This window comes from Monodon monoceros, unplaced genomic scaffold, assembly GCF_005190385.1.
Source record: "Monodon monoceros isolate NGI ecotype Baffin Bay Population unplaced genomic scaffold, NGI_Narwhal_1 Super_Scaffold_5, whole genome shotgun sequence".
In the NCBI taxonomy this organism is placed as follows: Eukaryota; Metazoa; Chordata; class Mammalia; order Artiodactyla; family Monodontidae; genus Monodon; species Monodon monoceros.
This window is the reverse complement of record NW_021703782.1, coordinates 85,134,903-85,142,410: the sequence shown is the minus strand read 5'-3', so window position 1 is coordinate 85,142,410 and position 7,508 is coordinate 85,134,903. Positions and strand designations below refer to the sequence as shown.

The window sequence follows — 7,508 nt, the reverse complement described above, 5'->3', positions numbered from 1 at the left end:
ATTGAAGAATTTCCTTGCTAACCCTCATCTCAATATGTTGTCTGACTCTCTATTACCTCTCTAATTTTATCCCTTCCATTCTGCCTTTGCCTTACTCCGTTCTAGCTTCTTTGATCTCCTTGATGGTCCAAAGCCACCGAACACTCCTGACCCAGGGCCATCATCCTGTCATCTTTGCTTGCAATGCTACTCCTTTTCCCCTGGAACTCAGCTTAGCCTACCTCCTCACTTCCTTTGGGGTCTTTATTCAAATGTCAGCTAAGCAAAGAGGCTGCATTCTCTATTTCTTCATTCTGCTTCATTATTTTTTTTCACAGCATTTATCACTCATTGACACGTTTGGCTGTTTAAAGTCAATTACTGTGAACCTGACTATGCTAACATGAGAACAACGACTGTTTTCTTTATGGCTCATGCGCCAGCACCTAAAAAAAGTGCCTGGCACATAATAGGTGCTTAAAAATATTTATTAAATAAATGAGTGATTACTATGGGGAAATAGTGAGGCAATTTTTGAAAAGGATAAGTGACAAAAGTTCTGAGGTTTTAAAAGAGCATTTAAAATAAAGTTCCTGATCTTCATACCTTAACTCCTTTGGAGACAGTTATTAGAACTAGTGATGTTTATAGGCTCAGTTTTCATTTCTGAGAGGAATCCCGTCATTGCTGTCTCCTTTTTCACACCCTTGACTTTAAAACAGAACTCCGTTTTCTGTAGGAATGCAGGTTTGTGTCAAAAAATTATATATAAAAATGGCATCATAAGTACATTCTGTTTTTCTTTTTTGTTTTTATTTTTAGGGCCTAGAATTTATTCCTTGTCCTTGTTTTCTCCAGTCTTATAAATCTCTTTTCTTGGTTTTCATAAACGATCATGTTTTACAATAAAAGTAAATATATGAAATTTAAAAGTAGTACATTACAAACTATTTGGAAAATTGGAAAGAGAAGAAAAATCACTCTTAATTCTACTGTACCACAACAGCTATTGGTTATATTTTGATGATTCCCTTCTAGACTTTTTTCTACCCATATATATTTTTTTGAATTTTATTTATTTTTTATATAGCAGGTTCTTATTAGTTATCCATTTTATGCATATTAGTGTATTTATGTCAATCCCAATCTCCCACTTCATCATACCACCACCGCCCCACCACTTTTCCCCATATTCTGTTTTATAACTTCATGTTACATAAGACTAATACAAGAGTACCCATTTCTATCAAAAAATAACCTTCACAGTGTAGCTTTGAAGGATAAAATAATTCTCTTGATAAATCCCCAATAATGAGACATTTAAGTTATGTCTAATTATTTTTTAGTTTCCTAAACTATACTGAGATGTTCATTTGTGTGGAGAAATCTGTAAATTCATCCATAGATACTTCTATTGGCTAACTTCTAGATGTAGAATTGTAATCTCAAAAAGCATGGCTATTTTTAAAGCTTTAGAAGTACACTCACAAATTCCCTTCCAGAAAGACTGTAGCAATTTACCAGCAGTGCAAGAGAGTGACTATTTATGGTGTCTGTGTTAGTTAGGGTTCTCCAGAGAAACAGAGCTAATAGGATATAAAAGGAGATTTATTATGAGAAATTGACTCACACAATTATGGAGACTGAGAAGTCCCACAACCTGCCATGTATAAACTGGAAACCCAGGAAAGCCGGTGATGGGATTCCCTCTGAATCGAAGGCCTGAGAATGCGGGGAGCTCATGACGTAAATCCCAATTTGAGGGCAGAAAAAGAGATGAAATATCCCATCACAAACAATAGGCAGAAAAGGGGGCAAATTCCTCCTTCTTCAGCCTTTTTGTTCTATTCAGGCCCTCACCGGATTAGGTGATGCCCACCCACATTAGGTAGGGCAATCTACTAAGTCAACGATTCAGATGCTAATTTTGTCCAGAAACACTCTCACAGACACACCCAAATATAATGTTTAATCAAATATCTTGGCATCCCCTGATCCAGACAGGTTGACATATAAACTTAACTATCACAGATCCACCCCTTGTCAACTTGGCACTCATATCCATCTCTTTAAGCCATACTTAATTTCCATATAAAAACAGTAACAAGGTTATAATTCCACCTAACATGGTACAACTTGCATGCAACTGAAAGCCTAACCCTTTTGCCAGAAGAGGAGCTCTTGAAAAAGAACACGCTCATTAACCTAGACTTTTCCACAGAATTCAAGGAAGCCAAATTGAGGTGAGACAGAATTGTCCCTTTGGACCTCGTGATTAAGGTGTTTACATGCGCACACAACCCCTACCAGTTAGTTGCATGTCTTTAAAACCTACTATAACTCTAAAGGCCTTTGTGTCTTGTGTCCCAGTAGTAACAATCCCTTCTTGGACTTCCCAGACACGTACGTGAGTCAGGTGCAGCTTGGGGACCTGGCCAGCACCGGGATGCTGCCAGTGGACATCCCCGTACAGGAAGGTATCCGGAGCTGCACTGCTCTCGACCTGTAGGGAAAAAGAATTGCAATCTGAAAAAGGGACTCATGAGAATATTTGCTGCTTCTATCGGGGCATTGAATCCAGGAACTATGAAGAACATCTCAAGCAGTAAATATTTATCATAGCATACTTCCCTCATCTGTGTATCTAGTGGCCATGGCACAGTGTACATTTTTGCTGCCAAAGATCCAAAAGAATAAACAGTCTAGTTTGGCATCAGCCAGTTTCCTTCCAAAATACTTCATTTCCAAATGGAGTTTTCCCAAATTTCAGGTTCCCTCAGCTGATCACCCCATTGAAGTGCTGGGTGTGTCTCTCAGACCCCTCTGGGGCTAACGCTGGCACACTGTGGACCTGTGGGTAAAAGGCAGGAAGGGATTGCCCCAATGACCTTTGGCCTCAAAGCCATATGAAGTCTTTTCCTTTCCTAAGGAAGGCTTTCCATTTATTAAGAGAATAATTACCAGGGCATAAGTAGATACTTAAGTGGCTTTGAACAACTTGTACCTGACTGTTGGTTTGTTATCTTATCACAGTTCAACTGTGAAATTTAGCTCTAGCAGTTCCACTGCATCCTTTACATTTAAAATTTGAGGGGACTCCATATAAACTTAGGAGCTGGGTTGAGAAAAGGGTGAACAAATTGAAATTTGTTTTTGGCAACAGATTCCCTCCTTTTTACTGGGCCTACAGTGAAGAAATGAGCAAATTGGCAAATGTTCTTACAGTGTAACAAGATTTAAATAGGATAATAATACCAGCAGCTCACCTTAGAAATGGAGAAAAATTCCTTCGCCAGTCTGAACATGAAGAAAAAAGACACAATTATGCTAGAAAACACAATGTGAACATTTCCCCTTGTGTAAATTGAATGTTGGGATTTTTCCGTGCCTGTAACATTGTTTGGTTATGTGTGCACACATGCTGCATGCCACCGTCCCCTGTTTCTGTGTTGGAGTTGTTACAATCGACGCGAAACACCAGACCCCCAACAGTGAGAGCCCAAGCATGTTGTAGTGTCACTGTGGGGAGTAGCCATCCTTCCTAGGGGGCTTGACTGGGTCTCTTAAACAGGAAGAGTCAGCTTTATTCAGGGTTAAGACTCAATTCTCTGTTATGTGTAGGGATCAAAGCAATGCATAGACTTTAAAAATTAGTCATTTAATTTAGAGTATATGAAGGAAAATATTCTATACCTCTTTCAACAAAGTGATACAGGAGAAAGTGTCCTCTGGTGATTTCTGTCGGTGTTGAGAATAATGCTTTAGTCTGTCATTTCTACTTATGTTTCCCGACATCTTTTTCTCTCCCCAACGTTTATAAGAGCTACACACTAATATTTTGAAAATGAAAGGCACATTTTAACATTGGGTAACTACAATAAGTTATGGGCTCTATATTGTTAAGTACTATTTGAAGCATATATTTAGTTTTCTTAAATTCTTGATAAAGAAATTTAATTTTGTGTTTTTGATTTCAGGTTGCAAATATTTAGAATCAGTACAACAGCAAATTCTCAGTTTTGCAACAAACATGACAAAGAGACTAAAGCGTGAACATAATATGGTAATTATGCACTTCGTGGTCTTGATCTTAACCCAGGTGTCCTTAATAGGCTCCCACTGGCAGCATGATATAGAGTCCAGATCAACAGCTTAACCAGCTTGCTAAAAAAAAAAAAAAGAAAGCCCAGACTTCCCCATTAGGGGCATTCCTGAGCATCCTAAAGCATCTATAATACAAAGAAAATTCCCTTCCTCCCTTAATTCAAAAGAAGGAAATTGGGCTTCCCTGGTGGCGCAGTGGTTGAGAGTCCGCCTGCCGATGCAGGGAACACGGGTTCGTGCCCGGTCCGGGAAGATCCCACATGCCGCGGAGCGGCTGGGCCCGTGAGCCATGGCCGCTGAGCCTGCGCGTCCAGAGCCTGTGTTCCGCAACGGGAGGGGCCACAACAGTGAAAGGCCCGCGTACCGCAAAAAAAAAAAAAAAGAAGGAGATGAAGAAGACCAATACCCCAGTAGAAAACTGGTAATAAGACATAGAAAAGCAATTCACAGAATATGGTTGTCCAATAAGTATTATGAAACAAGCCTCACTTCACATATAATAAGGAAAAATAATTATTAATTATATATTATGTTTTGCCTGTCAAGCTGTGCACTTCTTAGTGCAACTACAAATTAGTAAAAACTGCGCAAAAAGCAGTTTGGCAATAAGTGGCAAAAACTTTAAAAGTGTAACTTATACTTTGACCCAACATTTCTATTCTAGGATTCTGCCCTTAGAAAGTCACCAGAGCTGTGGAGATGTGAAAAGTGATTCATGTACAAGAATGAACATTGCAGAGTTCTTAAACTATAGAAAATTAGAAGCAATGTTAATGCCCACTTGTAAGTTAATAGTTGCATCATTTATGAAATAACCTTATAGTGCAATATTATACAGCTATTAAAATATTGTTTTCAGAGGACATTGAATATTATAGGAAAACACTTATGGCATAATTTAAATGAATAGAAATAAGTGATAAATATATAATATTATATATGTGTGTATGAAAGGAGTGTGTGAAATATTTATGATAGTTATTTCTAGGTCTTACCTTTATGAATAATTTTAATTTTCTCCTTTATACTTTGTCAGTGTTTTACTATAAACATACAATCCATTTTTAACAGAAAAGCACTGTTTTATTTTAACACCTAATAACTTCAAGGGAAAAAAATCCGTGAAACACTATTAATACATTTCACTTCCAAAATATATTTCATTTTGATAAAGTTTTTGTTTTCAATTCCAAACTTGTGCTTTAAATTTACCTTTGTGGAATAAAATTCTCAGTTTTAGGAAGTGACATTTTAGCACTTGTTATTCTATTGGAAAATTTTACCAGACTAACCCTCAGTTCAAACTAGTAGTGATTGATGGGTACATATGTTGAGTAATGCACACGGAGTTTTCACAGGAACAGAAACATTTGTAGAGATTGATAGAGCAATTCTTTTCAGACAATATCACTTTACTTTTCTAGACATTCACACTAAAACAAAAAAAGCAGTTTTCTTAGTTTGATCTTTTCACTTCTTCATTTGTTTTGTGCAGGCATGTCTTCTGAACTTTTTTTTTTTTTGCGGTACGCGGGCCTCTCACCGTTGGGGCCTCTCCCGTTGCGGAGCACAGGCTCCGGACGCACAGGCTCAGTGGCCATGGCTCACGGGCCCAGCCGCTCTGTGGCATGTGGGATCTTCCCGGACCGGGGCACGATCCCGTGTCCCCTGCATCGGCAGGCGGACTCTCCACCACTGCACCACCAGGGAAACCCTCTTCTGAACTTTTGTGTCTGTAAAATAGCACTCTGGATGAAGCAAACATAAAATTCATAAATAAAAAGTTCTTTGATTATATGCACAGTCCTGAGGAAAGCATTTAATTACATCATATCTTAGATTTTACATTTTAGAAATTGGGATAATATTTGCATTATTACTATGGTTTTAAATTTTGTGTCTCAAAGAGGATTCGCATTCTCATTATGTCCAGGAGGCCTTGCAATTGTCCCACCACAACTACCAATCTGATTATGTGCTTCTCTTCTTAGGGATCTTCAAATTCTCCCCCTGGCCTTCAGGATAGTTACAGAGACGTTAGCACTGCTTTGAAGGATTTACAACCTATTTCCTCTGCCCAAACTTCTGTCCCTTCTTCTCGCTACTCCACCTCTACCACTCTTCAAGCTGTATTCCAGCTATCAAGATTTTCCAAAAGAGCTGGCTCTTTCCAAACTCTGTGTCTTAGTTGGCTTTTCCTTTTTCATCAAATATGTGTCCCTAGCTTTTCTGGCTAGCAAGAAAAGCTTCAGCCTGTAAGATTCATCACAGGTGCAATTGTCTTAGTGAAACCTTGCCTGCTTGCCCCAAGATAAATTAGTCCTTCCATCTTTATTCCCACAGCACCCTCCAGACAGCTTCCCTTGTACCATTTATTGATATTATGCTGTTATATACATATATAATTGTTAACTTATGGCTGTGCCTGCCACTGGACTGTGGGCTTTGTGACGATGGGAATGGTGTGTTTCCCATTGCTGGATGTGTTCAAGTCCAGTGCTGGAACCAAAGGATGAGGCAGGCTATAGTAGGAACCCAGCCTTGGGTGGGTGGTTTACCTTGATGACTGTGAGTCCCCTTTTAGTTCTAAGCATATGGAATTCCCATGCCCAACTCACCATTCTCAGTGGGGAAGGGGAAGGAGAAAATTGGGGCTAGGGGCTGGGCAGAGGGTGAAGTTCCTAGTAGCAGTATATCTTTTCCAGTTTTAATCAGCACCTTTAATAAATACATTCCTTTCTCCTCACCATTTCTTGAGATCCCAGGGCTCTGATAAATGAAAAGCAGCTCTCCTGACTATAAAACATTTGAGGAAACTGCTGGGCTGATAATAACTAATGTTATTAAGCATTTGCTATGTGCCAGGCATTCTTCTAAGTGCTTTACATATATTAATGCACTTAATCCTCACAATAACTCCGTGAGTGAGGTATCATTAGTGTAGATGAGGAAAGGCAGGCATAGCTCATAAACCTTGCTTAAATATATATTATGAGTAAGTGGCATAGCTATGATTCACACCCAGGCAATATGATTCAGGTCCCTACAGCTTTCTGCCAGCCATGGTCAAGGGTACATTGTCCTCAGAACTATTGCCACCTTCTCCAATTGTTAGCCTCTTAACACTTAGTTATGGGGCTCAAGGTAGCACTACCAGAACATAGCTGTTTTCTGAAGTAGTTGCCTTCAAAGTCCAGGAAACAGCTTACCAAGTTCATGTCACCTTGTTACCCTCTGCTCCTCTCATTCTTCTTACTCTTCTTACTCTCGTTACTCCGCTTTTCTTTCCTTCACTCCCATTTACACACTGTAGCCAATTGATCTGAAAATATACAAATATGATCATGTTACTCCCCAGCAAAACAGTCCTTCAGTATCACCCACTGCTTTGGGGATGATGTCCAAACAGCTGAGCATAAAATGCA

At 39.1% G+C, this 7,508-nt stretch overlaps 1 pseudogene; it reads left to right on the top strand.

The window, feature by feature from the left end:
• Positions 1 to 1,707: 1,707 nt before the first annotated feature.
• LOC114884472 lies at positions 1,708 to 2,812 on the top strand (annotated as a pseudogene).
• The last annotated feature ends 4,696 nt before the right edge of the window (positions 2,813 to 7,508 follow it).